Source organism: Haemaphysalis longicornis, unplaced genomic scaffold (genome assembly GCF_048455015.1).
Source record: "Haemaphysalis longicornis isolate Haplotype H1 unplaced genomic scaffold, Haemaphysalis longicornis Haplotype H1 scaffold_9, whole genome shotgun sequence".
Classification (NCBI taxonomy): Eukaryota; Metazoa; Arthropoda; class Arachnida; order Ixodida; family Ixodidae; genus Haemaphysalis; species Haemaphysalis longicornis.
Genome location: NW_027526460.1, coordinates 31,047,513 through 31,065,439, shown reverse-complemented (window position 1 = coordinate 31,065,439; position 17,927 = coordinate 31,047,513). Strand labels below are relative to the sequence as shown.

Sequence of the window (17,927 nt, the reverse complement as noted above, 5' to 3'; positions counted from 1 at the left end):
ACGGGTCCTCTCATTAGCTAAGCGTAACGTGAGGTTTAAAGTCAGGCGGGCGCATACCCGCGTCTCCACTTTCTGCTGCGCCGCCCGACATCCACGTGGCTTTGCGCATGCGCAGGCCTTGCCTAGCACTGGAGGCGCGCGCTCCTTTTTGTTGTGCTTTATCATTACTGCGCTGCTGCTGCGCAGTCTTAAAACCACAGGACTGCTTTTATGTATACCTACCATTACAAAGCAAGAAGCAGGTGGAACGCGTCATGCGGGAGTTCTAGTGATCTGCGTATTGTGGAGTCACCTGGTGGCTAGCGAGCGGAAACGGGCAGCAGTGCGGCCGTTTTCGTATTCAACTCCGTGTACAGTTCACACTACAAACTGCCTAACCGCCCAAACACGTTGCACATTTACGTTAAACGCTGACACATCGGCGTGTACGTTTATACACCGTTTTAAAAGAAGAGCCGTAATTGTGCGATAACGAACGATAGCGCAACGTCCGAGACCCGGGCATGCAAATTCTGCAATTAGTGACCCGCGAAATGATGGCCGCCCTGTCTACGTAAGATAACCGATCCTCTAACCACGAACCGCCACCCTACTGAGGCGCCCAGTTTGAAATGCGCGTTCGAAATATCATCCTAGAACAATACCCCGTATAAGTAGCCTCGTTTGTACCAGAGAGCGGAGGCAGTTTCATCAGTATTCCTCGGCGCCATTGTGTGCGGAACAGGCCACATCTCCCCCTAGATAAAAAAAAAAGCAGCTTGCCTGCAGTCGTTAGAAGGAGATCACTCGGGAAATTTGGGCGGTGGACTATGATGAATGTGATAAAGCGCCACCACATGAAGATCTAAACAAGACACACATACCCAATCCCAAGCTTACGCAAGCACTGCCTCCTTATTGAGGTGGTGTTGACCGCGCAGGCTGGGAATGAGAGTTAGGCGTAGGCAATGATCGCCTTCTTGGTAAATGTAAAGCCCGGTTGCTTACGCCCGCCTTCTTATCCCGGCCTTACGTTTGGCGGCAGCCACGTTTTATTTAAGCCTTCGACTGGTGATGTTTGTCGCTTTATTTTATTTTCTATGTTAGGTAATCGCACCAATGGAAGGCTTCCACGGTATGACGGTGCGTCTCCCTCTTATCTAGGAGGCGTTGGCGGGACGTTTTTCTCCGATCGACACAGCCAACGATCCTTCGCCCCTCCGCTTGCAGGCAGCCAATTCTCGGAGCGTTTGCTCGATGCCCCGCGATACGGAATGCGATCCCGTGTGCTTGTTACCGGTCACGAAACGTGGCATGTGTCAGGCAGCGCGAAGTGATTGGCGAAGACGCGGTCGCTGCCCTGCGAATAGGGCTGGGAGAGGCAGCGCGGCCGGTGGCGGAAAAAGACACGAGGAATAATGATTGCATGTCGTGCCCGCTTCGATTAACGCGGGGGCAGAGGTAATCGAGAGTGCCGTCTCCCAGACCCCTCGCTTCCTGTCTCGTTTGTCTGCGGTGCGTTTCGGAAACGAATTCGCTGCCGCGGGGACAAATATCCAGGCGCCCTCCTAACCGCGCAGGTGCATCAGCAGTGAAAGTGCATTTCCGCGGAATGTCGAACGGAACATTTTCTTTCGTAGAATTGTGAGAGAAAATGTGATTATAGGGAGACAAGGGCTGATGCATCGTGACGTGGTTGTCCTCGAAGCGGGATTGAAAATGGACAAGGCGGTCGTTTCTTCACCCTACTGAAGAATCCCATACGCATGTAATCCCATACGCTATGCAGGGGGAGGGCTGTACAGGATGGGATTTATATAGGAGGGGTTATGCAGGATGGGAGTCATATAAAATGTATACGGGGAAGGCAGCAAATAGGAACTGTTTGTATAGGTTAGCCATACAGGAGACTGCCATACAGGACTTATATAGGAGCGGCGGTCTCTTGTAAATCTGTCGTGTGGAGGGGCATGAACGCTTTGCATGGTATCTTGTTTCTATGTTTATTTCGCAGTTTTTTGTGGTTACTTTGCCATCGGGTCAACGCTCTGTACTCTGAGCCGGCACACCAAAGGGTAGCCCGACGGAAAGTAAGTACAGAATTTTATTACTTCGATAGTTTGGAGCTTGTTAAGAGTGTGAGTGAGTGTATACGTATACATACACGTTCCTTGAGTGGCAGTGATTTACAACACCAATGCGTAATCAGAGCACTGCTACGTATTAACGTATGCACGTATAGTACGAGTGCTGCAATAAAAATGCACTTACGATTACTGTACTCCCTAATGCAAAATTTGTGCGCAGCGCGAACTGCACTCTTCTGGGTCACGGCGCATATCTGCTGCGTATCAGGAAATTATCGCGTGATCAGGGAACGCTCGGCGCCTCGCGCTAATCTACTGTTATCTCGCAGCGCGTCGCCGTCACCAGCAAGCATGTTGTTGTAAATCGAGTTTGAACCTCCCGCGCAAATTTCACGTGTACGGGTTCGGATTAGCCACGCACGGGGTATCAGTGAGCATGTTGCTTGAAATCGTGTTTGAACCTCCCGCGCAAATGTCACGTGGTTCGAATTAACGGTGAACGGAGCAGCGGCTTGAGAAAGTGCGATAAGGAGGGCGCTCCTTGGCTGCGACGCATGGCAAAAGTGTGAGGGGAGGCAGTGAGGGAGATGACGCCATACCCCGGGCGTGCCGCCCTCCCCCTCAAAACGTTCGCCAGACGCTTCTCTCCGTTTCTTTCTGCCTTCGCTGCTTCGTTCGATGACTCGATTACGTGGATGTCGACGGACGCCGCCACCGCCGCCGCGAAACGCAGGTATTGGGCGCCAAAGGGCTGCGCCCTAAAAATAAAACCGCTTAATACTTGAGGCAGGGAAAGCCGAAGTGGCAGGTACTTAAGTTTCACACGGGAATTTTCGACTTTCGTGCGCCGAAATATACAAAAGCAGCCAAATACCCTCGATACCTCGGTATCCGCCCTCCTTTTAATACATAGCAGGATCGGCAGGGGAAAATGATGCTATAGTAAGGGCGCTGTGGGAAACCACCCAGATTGGAATCCGCGGAACTAGCCCGTATGCAGCTTTCGCCTTAAAGCCACTTTTTCAGCGTGCGTACGAGATCATCTGTAGTGTTGGGCGCACAAAAGTGAGAACGCCTGCAGGCGTTTGTAAAAGTTTTGAAAGGTGCGTGCTGGACCCACGCAAACCTTCTCTGTAAGTCCTGTGGACGTAGGGGCGGGTGCGTACGTTAAACGACGGAGAATACCCTCGTTCAAAGACGCCACCATCGGCTTGGGGTAAACACAGCACCGGTGAACTTAAGAAAACACAGCAATCGCGCGCTACGCCGCGGCGCGAACAAGCAAGACGGCGGCCCCCGTACGGCGATCCACGTTGGCTTCCACAAACAGAACGTGCCTGCCAAAAAAGAGTTCCGGCGCGGGAGGTGTTTATGACTTTATCTAGCACTTCGCAGAAACGAATATTTCTCTCGTAAACTTAAACATGGGACAAGCTGCCGTCGTTCTCGGTTAAAAAGAAAAGAAAGCGCGGGTTAAGATAAACTGCATAAACAGCGCCGGAAAAAAAAAATGTGGACGGAGGGAAGAACAAACACTGGTGCGTGAACTAAAATATAAACCTATTTTGAAATTAAATGTCTGTCCTGCGCGTCTTTTCCATGTGGTGTTTATGTAATCCGTGAATACACACAAGCTAGTTCAACTGCGCAATATCCTAGAGTAAATACATTCGTTTTCTTCTTCCGACGACGGGCGTGTGCGAAGTTTAGGGAGTTAATGACCCTATATTGCAAAATGTGCTGGGTTAATTTGCAAGAAAACCCACAAAATTTTAAATACGGGGGCGTTTTTATTGTGGGGGGCAGAGAGAGAGAGAGAGAGAGAGAGAGAGAGAGAGAGAGAGAGAGAGAGAGAGAGAGAGAGAGAGAGAGAGAGAGAGAGAGAGAGAGAGAGAGAGAGAGAGAGAACTTTATTTTAGGAATGCATATTGAAAATGATGCAAGTCAAAATTATTGACCGCCACTAAAGACAATGGCGATTGTCGAAAACGGGAAGAAATGCAGCGGCTACCTCTTTCGATGTGGGCGTGGGTTCGAAATCATGCAGCATTAAAAAAATTAAGACTTTCGACTCAACGTGAAATCTGTCGGAAGTACAGAGCAGTGATTCGCCATAATGGGCTGTGGCGCCGTTATGCTCTCTCTGCTGCCACCCATCACGCTCTTCACCACCCTGTCTCACTCCTCTCCTGATGAAGTAAACGGATGTTTGTCCAACGCATTTCAAATTTCCCGCCTTCGCAGTGCTTTCGCGCCCCCTGCCTGAAACAGCGCGAGCGAGAGTGTTGATTTTTTTTTTTGCGCTTGCTTTTTTTTTTTTTGCGCCATTTTGCCACAGGGCATAGGTAACAGGAAAACAATAGACAAAACAGGACAAGGGGACGACAAAGAAAGAAAGCAAAAAAAAAAAAAGGAAAGAAAGAAAGACACAATGTGAGGCGGGCGCACTACAGGAAACTATAGAGTCCAGTTTCGGAAATAAATTCCAACAGTTTCTTGTAAAGTTTGCTTTTCATTCCGCAAGTGCCGGCGCCTACTGCGCAGTTTGGAACGCGCCATTTTGTTTTTGTGCTGACACTTTTTTCCGCTTGCTGTTGTAAAAACCAACCCAACGAGCGTTCCTAACTAAAAGAACGCGGGGGCTTTAGGTTAATTGCATTATTTTGGCTCAATTGTACCTACAGTTGTTTTTTGTGCTAAACAAAGGGGATAGTATGACAAGCGCAAGTGGTTCACGAGTTTCGAGCGGTTATGACTATACAAACCGCTTGTTTTTCGAAGCTCTTGTGGGGCGCCGTGACGACAGTACGCCGTGGGGCGAGCTACGACGACTAGGCGTGCCCCTAAAGTGTTCTGCAGAAGAAGAAAAAAACACCCAGAAAAATGTACCAGAGAGACGATAATGGAAGAATAATTTGCACTTCAAAAAACCTCCTGAAGTTTGCACGAGCGTAATGCGGTTGTTCAGGGTACGCTTGCCTTTCAACTTCTCCCGTATTTGGTATACGTTGTCATAAATAGTCACTATGATTGCCTTTACCCATAACTATCAGCGAACGCTATAAATAGTCCATCTCATTGCTAACGCCGTTGTGCAGCTTTCGCCACAGAAAGAGAGTGCTAGCCGTGAAGCAACCTTTAAAGGCAAACATCAGCTAGAATGGTAACATCGACGGGTACACGACCAGCACTCGACATTTCCGAAGTACATTACGTACAGTATGATAACTGACGCTGTTAAGGAGAAGAACGGTGCCATGGCTTGTCAGAACCGCCATTGCTGCGCATAAAATCCTTACAAAGTCTTGAATGGACTGAACTAAAATCTTAGCTATGATTCTTGTCGCTTCAACGTCTGTCGTTCGGACGGCCAACCACCTCGTGTGCTTTTCACCCGCTTGCTTCTTCGCAATGGCAGTCATAACTCGCTCGAATGCGCTGATAAAAGTAAATGTTTGAAATAATAATACGGCCAGCTTCGTGCAAAACACGGTGAAGAAGAAACGCAAAGTCGTTTAGTCGTTTAGTAACAGTAAACACGGGAGACCACGCGGTGAAGGTATGTGTATGTAATATACACACACACACATATATATATATATATATATATATATATATATATATATATATATATATATATATATATATATATATATATATATATATATATATATATATATATATATATATATATATATATATATATATATATATATATATATATATATATATATATACACACACACACACATGCTCGCACCTTTTCAGGCGTACGCTTGAAGATCCCGCCCATTCTTAGAAGCGGCTAGTGATTTGTTCTAAAAGCTTGCGCTGTCAAAATAAAAACGGAGACAAGCAGAAGTCATTGTGTAGGATTATGCGCGCAGTTATGCCGCGGACGCGCGTACCCCATTTGAACGTAACAGGAGGGACGACGCTTTATCGTTACTGCAGTCTTCAAAGTTGCACATAACCATAGAGGGGGACAGGAGCGTAAAAGACTGTGTTCTGTATTTGTGCAGTGCTTCTACGCCTTTGTCTTTCCGCTGCTTCGGTACACCCAAACTCTAAAGCACTGCTAGTAAAAGAAAAAAAAAGAAAAATTAAACTACAAAATAAGGGAGAAGAAAATGTAGGAGAGGGCAATTATGCAACACAGGTCGTTATTTCGGCGTCTAACGACATCTCATTAACGAGGGTGCGGTGCTGACTAACAAATGCTCGTTCCCTGCACCGGCGTCAAAGAGGCTGCCGGGAAGGAGGGCGAGGGGGACGAAAAAGGATGAGACCGGTTCGTTAGAAGCGTGTCCCCAGGAAAAGCGCTCGTGCAGGTGGCGAGGGACGGCATCGCTCATCACCGGGGTCGCCTCGAAAACACACTTACAATCGAGGCGATGGTTTTATAGGGGAGCGCGAACATGAATAAACGAGTCGACATCACGAAAACAGCCTCGACGACTAAAATGGAGCAACAAAGTAGAGCGGTGCACGGCTGCGCGGCTGACACGAGGGTTTAGGGATGATGGCGTTGACGTCAATCTTATGAGGGCGTACTGGATGTTTTGAGGGCTGAAGACTTGCGCAAAGCGATGCCAAAAGTATGCTTGTAAAGGGTTTAGTATTTTAGTGTAACTAAAGCGAAAACGTCTCGTTCGGTAACCTAACAGAACGTAAAACGTGATTGCAAGGGCGCCTCGCGCAAGTTCTGTAATAATAACGTTCCGGCTCCCGCTCGGGAACATTCTTCCTTGTTTTATGAAAAGATTAAAAGACTAAACATATTGTGTATAAAGTTGTAGTTATCCCGTTTCCCATCTTGCCATACATGGATCTCGCTGAAGGCATCATTACCGGCGAACTCGCTCGGCAACGACAATCGTATTGTGCTGCTTAAAGACACGGCCCTTACTTTAAATATTCCCATGTTTATGACGCATATCACCGTATCGTCATGGTGTTGGCGATACCGGAACGGCAAAAACTAAGTCGTAAGAACTCGTGTTTCTTAAATTCGAGTACAAATCTTGCTACGTACGATTTGACAGACAAATTTAGTTGTAACTTCGTTGTTGCTGTGATTCACAGTACTAATTTAGTTAATTTTCTTGTACCCCTCGTCACTTAAACAAGCCCTAAACAAAAAACAGGCGCTAATTTTCCGGTAGTAACGTATGTGATTATTGTTTATTTTTACTGTTATCATTGCATAATACGTTTAAGCTGTGATCAATTAAACAGTTTACGTCAAATGATCACTGAAAGGTTGATTTTTGCGACAAATTTGTAAATGTGAGCTTTTTTCACTCTGTGGACGAGCCGAAATATAAATGGTCAGTAAGTTCAGCAAATCTGCCTTAGATTATTGTCGACGTGAAGTATGCTTAAAAACATGTGTTTTTAAGCATTCGAGCACTTCGCACATACATGTATGGGGTTCTTGCAACCTTCATCAACGATTCCGAAGCACTGAATTGTTTCAATATCGCCCCTTATACTTCTAATGATTGGTTTCTTCTACGGCATGCACAGTGCACAATAAACTCACGCTTTACGCAGTCCTTGGGGAAACCCTTTACAGAAAATTCCCTCAAGAAAATTGTGCTAATTTTTCGCTCACACTATCGTTTTCTATTTCTGACAAGACATTGAAAACATATTCTATACGCCGAAATAAATCAGTCTTGAAATGTTAACAAGAAATACTGGGTTTACTCGAGAGTTGTTACTGACCGCGTCATATCCATAAGTCGCGAGTCGTCTTAAGTGTTGGTTATTCTGTTAAATAAAACCAGTGCACTCTCTTGTTAAACTTTAAAACATTTGTTTCTCTGATGCGCCACTCGGAATAAAAAGCAAAACCTCTGTATTCGCAAAGTACCGATCAGGTTTGAAGTACATTTTAAATTATTCTAAGCTGCAGGTGCGCTTTCGTCGCACCAAACGTCGTCTGGTAGAGCGGCGGCCCAGGGGAAAGCAAGCCATTGAGATCGCGGGGCTCCGCGTTCGATGTTTCCAAAACCACGACAGCACCCCACTTCACTTTGGAAGCACTTGCTGAAATATCAAGTACGCGCACACAATTAGCTGGCCCGGACTCTGTAAAGTTTGCGGTGAAGGTTTGCGGAAAGGGGTGACCTTTAAGGGGAATCGATTCTTTCTTCGCTGACCTCTAAAGAGGCCGTGTTCGAGCCGGAGCAGGATGGAGTTTATTATAGAAGCGGCCCACGGAGATTTTAATATAATACCATTATATATATATGGAAGGGAATAATGAGGCACAGCAAGAATATAATTTATTAAGCTGGAGAGTTCCTAATTATGAAATCCTGGCTCCATGCGCGAAGTAGCGTTAATGATCGCGTGAGTTTCTCCCACATACAAGCTCAACTAGGCAACTACAACTACAAAGAACAACGGTCAAAATTACTACAGCGACTAAATGCAATGTGGTTTGGCCGCAATGAATCATTATTAGTATATGGGATTAGTATAAAGTTCCGTCGGCACTTTAGATTTAAGCAGTCTTGGCGTTAAGAAAATACATTCACTTTCTCCCATAAAGGGCAGCTTAAATTGGGCTAACCATATCTAGGCATGGTATTTATTGTTCAAGTCGGGAAGGTTTCTCAAGCTTTTCTCGACGTTTAGTGCAGTTCAGTCGTATGGCGTCTCAGGGTTATACATGTTCTGGAACTTTCAGAACTTGTATCCACGCTGTATTTTACATATTATTCATGAGAGCAGTGTTGCGGGGCTTTCGACATTATAAAACGTTTGAGAACACCTGAGTTCTTTTTTACAAGCTGTAAACGCGAAATTAATAACGTTTATTAAAATGCCGCAGATATAGCTCCTTCGTGTGGACATGTTAGCGTCGCAGTCAATGGGAATTTTGATGACAGGTTTGGCAGCCGGAGGGCCGTCCGTCTACCGGGCGGAGGTTACCGCACACTTGTGTTTTATACCACCCCAACGCAACTATTGGCGCTGCTCGGGCCGACAGCGCGAGACAGCGTCTTTTTCTTTGTGTATTTTATTGTGCTTCTATCTCGATTTTTTCCTACGGCATTTTGAACCGTGTTCATTTTTCGATTCGTTTCCGTAGAAAGTAATCAGAAATCTCAATAATTAAGCGAACGCTGGTATTGTTCGTTGCGCACTCGTGTTTCGTACTCATGGCGGCAGTTTGGGAGACTCCTGCCTATATCTCATTCGTTATCATGCTTCTTTAGTGGGGTAAAAATGCTTTTTGCGTTGGTATACGGCCCCGGGAGCTAGCCACAGCGACAAAAATAAAGAATAGTGAGGGTGTTTCCCAAAGTGCTCTTTGTATACAAAACTAGAAAGATTGGCTCAAATTGAGCCAGCTATTCTCATTAAAGCAATCACCAAGCAGAACACTCTCCCTAATGTACACAGAACGACCTCACAAGCGACGAAAACAATCCCAAGCACCAGCAAAAACCCAAACCAGAACACAATCCTCAATGCCCACGCAAATGTCCCCACAAAGCACGCAAACACAGTCGCAAACACCGGCATAAACACAACCCTGAACACAACACTTACAAATCAAAAAGAAGTTGCTGCAATGTAGACGCGTAGAAAAGAGCGAGTTACTATGATGAATTAGTAATGAGTCAGAACGAGATGGTTTTCCTGATAACTTATCCATAAGTAATAACCCGGGTCACACAATACGCGGGCAGGGTGGGCTACTACGCGAAGTGTAGCCGCCCATCTGAAATGTTATTAGTGCGGAAGGAGTGTAGGTGAGACCGCAAGAGCTCTGTGCGCGCACTGTAAAGCGTAGAACAGCGTTCCGTACCCACAGGGCGGCACATAACCGCTGAGGTGTATTGTACATTGCTTCATAAGCAGGAGTTTACAGCAGTGGCGCGGTCAGAAATGTTTTTTTTTATGGGTGTTATACACCGTCGGTATGACACCCCTCCAGAGGGATAACGGGAATCGTGTTTACCAACAAAGTTTCGTTTTTACATTTTAATATGTTTATGCGGTGTGTAAAAAGCATAGGCGAAAAAAGGCCCGACAAAGGGGGAGAGGGATGCCGCGCTCAGAAAATTTCGGGGGTGTTAGAACACCGATACACCGCTCCCCCGCCCTTGGCTACGCCTTTGGTTTATAGTGCGCCCGATGTACTATCGGCGTCAAATGAAACGCGAACACGAAAATATGAACCAGAACGGGCAAAATTAAAAAATACCGTTCGTAGAGTTCATATAATGGCACGCTATTGGTATATTTGGAAATTCACTTTTCCCAACTTTGTTTTTGTAACCAAGCCACGCGTCATTTTGGCTTGCATGGAAAGAAATCGCGGTGTTGGTGTATTCAGGTTCATATTTTCGTGTTCGCGTTTCATTTGACGCCGATAGTACATACGCTAGAGACAGCTAGAAAGGTCCATTTGGACTCGCCTAATGACGCAAATGAACTAATGTGGCTTGACCTGAAAGGAATCAGCAACAGATCGTTTCATAATCTATTTCATCTCTTTGCATTATACGAATATGCACAAAGTTCGTAAAAATCCTGAAAATGAACCATTACTCTAAGTTTGAAATGTATACAGAATATATGAGCATGAACCAATAAAAACGATATAGAGAATTTGTGAGCCCGATTAGTGCCTTTAAGAACAAGTTGTCGTTTCTTTTTTTTCGCGGGTGGGGGTGGGGGGGTTGGTGTGGGGGGGAGTTGGCAGTACCAACGGCCTCGTATTTTTAAACAGTGAAATGACGTGCGTCCCGTGGGCCCAAACTACGACAGATGCGTTGGCGTGGCAGATTACATCCAAGATAATGAAGGAGATTGTGCTCAACAGGCGGCAATGGCCCGCAGGCTACTGCTGGCAGTGGTCTGCTTGCGTATGCGATGCAGTGATAAGAATGTACACTTCATATAGAGGCGAAGGCAAAGAAGACAGATTCTAGAGAGGGGTTTCTAAGAAGTTATATGTTTAATTTTAACAATTGATCAATCCTGCATTGGAGGGCAGCTTTCATGGCACCGCCAGAACAGTTATGATCGTTGTTAATGACGGATGTTTTCGAGGTCTCACGGCGAGTACGGGATGTATGTCACGACTGCCGAGGTACATGCCTGTGTAACTACGCATCCATTGAAAGCGAATTTAGTGGCCAGCCTTAAACGGTGCTGTCGGTGTTTGCGATGTTATCTGCTACTAATCTATTGGGTCTGCGAATGTAAAACTGCAGTAATGTTTCGAAGCGGGCTAGGAGTCTCAGGATCACAAAACTGCTGCTGGTTTTACCCTTAGTAAGATACCCTACTGCTTCTGGAATATCAAAATACTCGGAAGATGTCGGTGATGTAAGGCGAGCATCGATAGTTGCGATTGACGCAGTGGGCTGGAAAATAAAAAGAAGCCATCCGTCAAGATTTGCCGTAATCTTCGTGCAGTTGGAGCATACCCAGTTTGCTTAAATCGGATTCATATGGGATTGATTAAAAATGGCTGGGGCGATAAGGCCTACAGAAGGAGGACGCACTGGGTGCTGCCAGAAAACCCACGATTTTACAAGCTGTGTTCCCGATACTTAGAGGCAGTAGCCCCATCTTATTTGATCTAAAAGCATAACCACCGCAGTCATTTCTTCCCATGCGCGTTGGCCGTTGCCGAAAGCCTATTATAATAAAAGCCCGTCTCAAATGTCCCGTTTTACCCCGTAAACAAAAAAATCCGTGAAGGACTTGCGTCCTAAGGCGGAGAATTCTTGCCTCTGTCGGCTTTCTTGATGGTGTATTGCAAATGATTTCGACATTTTTATTCGCGCCTTAGGGATGTGTATTTATCTCGAAACATCACTCTCTAGCCACTACTCTCGCTGACAATGATAATATATTTACACTCATATTATAGCCCTGACTAGATGCCACAGATGTGTTGTATTTTTCCTAGATTTTTTTCCTGGATTGTATTTTTCCTAACAGCAGAGTTGTGCAACAGTGCGCTCTTCCAAATTCTTCATCTTGTCCTTTTTCTCCTATCATTTCTCCTTCTCCGTGCTTGTGCATCTTGCGAAAACTGCCGCAGCGAAACCAGGCTTGTTGCCTCATCTTCCTTCAGCACATCGTCACAGGAGAATGTTAGACGGGCTGTAGATACGGTGCCTCTGTCAGACGGTGCTAACGTCGCAGGATTTCCAGCCCACGATTTTATCACGCGGCTTCAGAGCTCGGGATTGTAGCGCGGTGTTCATAGCACGCACCTACAGAACGCGGCGATTTTGACACGCAAGGCTAACGTCACGGGTCTTTAAATGCGGTGCTTTTAGCACACGGCTCTAGAGCACAGAATTTTACTAACGTCGCAGGACCTTTAGCGTGGTATTGTAGCACGCATCTATAGAGAACAGGGCTTCCGACACAAGGGCTTTTGCGACTGGGCTTGTGCTCGCAAAAAAATCGGGCTGTATTACGGTAGAGTCTGGCAGGCAAAGCTTGCGCGCATTAATCTTGTCCTTACGTGCCTTACTAAGCCCGCAATCGCGTCTACCCTTTCTAGCTGCTTATGGTATAGTGGGTTTTAAGATTGTCCGTTGCCAACCTTAAAAAGTTCCCGGGCCATCTCCACTGACTTGAAACCTGGGGAGGAGCGAAGCATGCAGTGTATAAGTGTATTCTTGGTGCCTTGGTGTTTTTGCCAACGGAGATGAAACCGTTATGGAGGTGGAGGTACGCATACAGCTTTGCTGTAAAAGTCTCGTGTCTTAAACGAGTTTCTCGTCTCGTGTCTCGTGTCTTAAACGAGGCGTAAACTAGTTTCCCAGTGTTTTAGCACCGTGACTACATGAGACGACGATTACGATGACGACAGGAGACGCCAACAGCGCCAGCCAGTCCTAAAAAACTGACTGCTTATCTTTCCTTCGATTAAAATGTACCCGTGTATGGGGAAGTACACTCGGGTGGAGCGTATCCTATAGCTAAAATGCTTAGAAAGACGTGACGTTGGGCCGTGTATGTAATGCAGAGAACTGTGAACAAGTGGACCATACGGGTAACAGAATGTCTACAGACAGACTACAAGTAGGCAAACGCAGACTAGATGGATGAGATATAAGAATTCATTCATACTCCGCAATATAGGGGCAGTTAGAAGTCTATAAAAGAAACATTTGCCCTGCAGTGGACAGAAATAGGCCTGTGGCGAGATTGATGATCGTGACGGCAACGATGTTCAAGTTATTTGAAAGAAAAAAAGAATACCAGAGTTTAAATAAATTGTTTTGGCTAATTTTTTTGTTTGCTCTGTGTGTTTTGCTTTCACTTTTTTTTTTACTTTCAGGAAGCGGTCCCACGTAGTTGGGCATGTTTTAATGCTGTTTCATTTCATTTCATTTCAATTATGTCGCACTCAGGCGCAGTCGCATTACAGAGGGGAGGGGGAAAGGGAAAGATACAAATAGAGGAGGCACGATACAATAACATGAACAAATCCGTCAACACTGCTGTGACATGTTAACGCCAAAAAAAGTAAACAGTGTCGGAAATACAGCGAATGAAAAAACGCAAAAAACAAATCAAGCAGCACAAGTGTTCTCTCGCAAGTCCTAGAGAAAAACAAGTAACACAGCGAACAAGCAGCAAAAGTACAATTCACAGACCCTGGTGAAGAATAGAATTGGGGATTTCAGCATGAAAAAATTCGTTATCAGCTATTGACACCAAATCTGAGGGGTGGCAGTTCCACTCAGAAGCAGTGGATGGTATGAATAAATAAAAACAAATGAATCATGATTACACGTGGTGACATAGACTGTAGCAATGATCGCGGCGAGAAGAAAACTAGAAGGGGCGGCTGATAAACTGATGGTTCAAGGTTTGGTGATGGTAATTTTTATGAAATCAGCAAAGTCGAGCAATTTTCCTGCGCATATCCAAGGGAGGGAGGGAGAACTTTTTTTTTCATTGACGTAACACTACTAGTGCGATGATAGTTCGACAAAATGAAGTGTGCAGAGTTTTTTTTTTTTTTTTTTGACTAATACAAGTGAATGTATGAGTGTCAAAAGTCCGGGGTCCCAGACAGATCATGCATACTCGAGCTTTGAGCGAATCAAGGACTTGTACAGAATAATTTAGTAGCAAGGCGGGCTTTAGAAACGTTCCGCCGTAGGTATCCGAGTGAGCGATTGGTGTTGTTAATTATGTAATTAATGTGACATTGCCAACTGAGATCGGAAGCGATATATACGCCGAGATATTTATGGCTGGTTACTGACGTCAAACTGATATTATTAAGAAGGTAATCAGCTGGGTCAGAATTGGTACGGGACACGCGCATTACTTTGCATATATTTACGTTAAGGTCCATATTCCACGTGCTACACCATTCACCATTCCACGTGCTACACCATATGATCAGCCTGTAACTGAAAGACGTCAGGACTATCAGATATTTTACGATAAACTACGCAATCATTTGCGAATAAGAGAACAGAAGAGGATGCACAGCTCGGCAAGTCATTAATATATATTAAAAACAGTAAAGGTCCGCGGAGTGAGCCTTGGGGCACACCTGACGTTACCAGGGAAAAGGGGGAATCGACGCCTATTACAGATATGAATTGAGAGCGATTGTTTAGGAACTGCTCAATCCACGTTAACAGACCCTGGTCAATGTTTAGTCTTGGATGTTTTATTAGCAAAAGATGATGATTAACTTTATCAAAGGCTTTGGCGAAGTCTAAGGAAATGCAGTCAGCCTGGGATCGACTGTCGGTGATCGTGTGCAAGGACTGCACTAAAGATTTTACTTGCGTTTCGTAAGAATATTTTTTTTTCTAAGTCCATGCTGGGACGGTGTAAAAAAGTTATTGGAGTCGAGACAGTTTGCTAGCTCAGGGAATATTACATGTTCAAATATTCTGCACGAGACTCTAGTAAGGGAAATGGGTCGGTAATTGAAAGGTGAATATTCACCCCGGATTTGTGGGTAGGGACCACCTTCGCCGTTAGCCAATCACCTCGAAGTGAACCTTGATATAATGATTACTGAAAGAGTTTGCATAGAAACATTGATGTAGTCTTACACTAATGCTGTCGGTACCACATGAAGAAGATAGTTTCAAGGAGTCTAGAACTTTAGCTATGCCGATGGGATTAAGAGTAATAGGTAACATAGCTGGGGAGCTAGAACACAAAATAGATGTTATTCATTATTTTTCCGAGCTGCACTTGCTCGCCCTAGTTAGAGTAACATTCCCCATCTTATAAAAAAAACAATCAATAAAAACAAAACAAAACGTAATACCTACACCCAAACACTTTCCCGTCAGGCAAGAAAGTAACTCACCTGATTTCGTTCCTTGCCAGCGTCGACGTCCAAGCGGGCCATCCGTATAAACACACGCGCACGCACACGTAACAAAACGACGACGATGCCGACGACGACGATGATGAACACGCGACGTACGAAGCTATTAATCGAGCAAGACCTACACACTCTTCTACGTACTAACACGCACACATCGAGAGAATAACAAATAGACGTATAGTCAGGCGCAATTACTCCCTCCCCCCCCTGCCCCTTCGTAACTCACACTCCTCCCCCGTCGTGATGACCCCCTTCTCCGCACACCGCTTTCCCACGTTCACGTCCTCGCCCACAAAAGTGGCATCCTAACACCCGAGTCACCACGAATGCATGGTTCGTCCATCACCGACGACGCATCTTCCTTCAGCAGACGGCTCAGCCGACGATCAATCCCAATGGCCAGTTTTCTGTTAAATCTTTCGTCGCCATCCGCGCAGCGACGCTCTGCAGTCGTCCCCGCCCAGTGGTGCCGACTCCAGCGCCCGCAGTCCGACATGTCGACGAAGTTCGCGTGACTCCAACTCACACGACCATCAGCACTGCGCTCTGCGTGTAGGCGATGATCACGATGAGGAACACCACCAGAAGGATGAGCACAAACCCCACGGCGACGAGAAGCATCATCGAAACTGTTGTGGGTTTTTCAGTCTCCAATAAGGAAAGCTTGCGACGACACGGGACGCACCGGGAAATGAGGGGTGGCTCTCTCAGCGGTTGTTCTTGAACATTGGCGAGACTTTCAACTCTCCAAAATACGGCGTTTTTGTTTTCGAAGGTAAATTCGTCGACGAGGCGTCGATTTCGAAAGACGGGTTTGACGAGCGGCAGTGCCCTCACGCGGCTGAGACCCCGACGGAAAGTTCGATGACTCAGACTTCCCCGCCGAAGGTGACGTCAGTTTGAAAAACCCGACGAACAGCCTGAACTATTAGTTCCGAAAAATATTGTGGAGTTATCGATACAGCTCGGCACGTGAAACGAGCAAGCAAAACTTTTTGACGCAATTCACCGAGCTGTTTGATAAGTTCGAACGCAGAAGTAGAGAGCCTGAGTTATCTGAAAAGTCACTTCAATGCGCGTCTATCGCGGGGCGTAGAGGGTGATCTAGTTCACGGAATTTTGTACTTGTTCACACAGTCCGGAAGCACAACGCCGTCACAAATCCGAGAAGCCTGTAGGACGAGAGATCGAAAATAAAAAGGGACGGGGCCACGACACGAACTGATTCAAGCTGCAAAAGCTGCGGCGTAGATGTCCTCTTCCCGGTATATCGCGGCGAATACGATTTCACCAGTTCACCGTCGGTGCGGAGGAATAGAGGCCAGAGAGGAAACGGAGAGCGAAGCTGAAACGTCCAGATGCCGGTGCCAAGCGTGCGGAGCTCGGCGCGGTGCGGTGGGCAACTGGTTGCGCTAACGCCGAGGAAAAGAAGAACCCCGGTCTCCAAGGTGCGGGCGCCGCTCGGGCCGAGGTTCGGGGACAGGTGGCGCGCTCTATCGGCGCGGACGCGCAAGCAAGCTGCGCCCAGCCGAACTCGCCAGGAATGTCGGAGCTCTTCGAGGGCGCTGAGCTGTGCGCGAATGTATTGTGTGTGAGACGAAAAGCGGAGGGGCAGTACGCGGCCTTTGGGCACACCGCCGCGGCGCTGAGCACGAACGCCACGAGCTCCGCTGTTAAGTTGCGTACAAACCGCGTCCGTACGCGTACTATAGGGTGGAGGCACGTCAGCTGGCACGTGAGTGCGTGTGCATTTGTGTGTACGTGTGTGCGTGCGGGGTTGGGTGTTCATCGAAGTTTACGCACAATTCCTGCTTACGGTCTCCTTAACAGAGTAATTATGAATGCCTGTGCCGAGTTGGCTTACATTTCCCATTGAAAAAGTATGTTGCTCACTAAATATTTTTTCCCGTGTGTTGAAGCAATGAATAGACTAGATTAAATCGCCCATTTGTTCAATGGGGCCTCGAGAAAGCGATTGAGCATCCTATTATCCTCAATTACAATAAACGTCAATGAGTTAAATATTAATGCTCTTTCTTCGATTTGACGTAGCAAAAGATCGGCCCGACTGTCGTATTTTAACTTTTACATATATTATAAAGCCGGATACTACGTTTTCTCGGTCATGATTTTATCAAAGGTGTAACCGATTCACTAGTGTTTATAAATGAGCATAACATCACTGTATAAAAAACATATCTGGAAAAAAAAATCCGAGGTTGATCGGCTTGAAATGAAGCGTGTGCTTTAATTGGATGTGGTTATGTTTCGTCCTCCACTTTCACCCATACAGTGAGTACACACTTGAACGCTTCTGGCTCCAGTATTTTGCAATATACGGATACGCTGAGTGCCCAACGTCCGTCACCGAGATGCAGGAGCTGAGTCGGTAATTCTGGAAGTGGTAGTTTACGTAACAGCCAAATATCTCCAGACTTCGTCCTCTAGGAGGTGTGGTCTGTAGCGCTCGGGAGAAGCCGCATCTGGGCGGGTGA

At 46.2% G+C, this 17,927-nt stretch overlaps 1 protein-coding gene across 3 annotated transcripts in view; it reads right to left on the bottom strand.

Annotated features, from left to right (window-relative positions):
• Window positions 1–17,927, bottom strand: part of LOC144152979 (cubilin-like) — a 276,959-nt gene that overhangs the window by 134,623 nt on the left and 124,409 nt on the right. For 2 of the 3 annotated variants that reach the window (XM_077684593.1, XM_077684591.1), the window contains exon 1: window positions 15,412–16,867. The exons of the other annotated variant lie outside the window; for it this stretch is intronic. The gene's annotated coding sequence lies outside the window, so the exon portion shown is untranslated. Of the gene's footprint in view, window positions 1–15,411; window positions 16,868–17,927 lie in introns of those variants that run through there. 3 annotated transcript variants of the gene reach the window in all.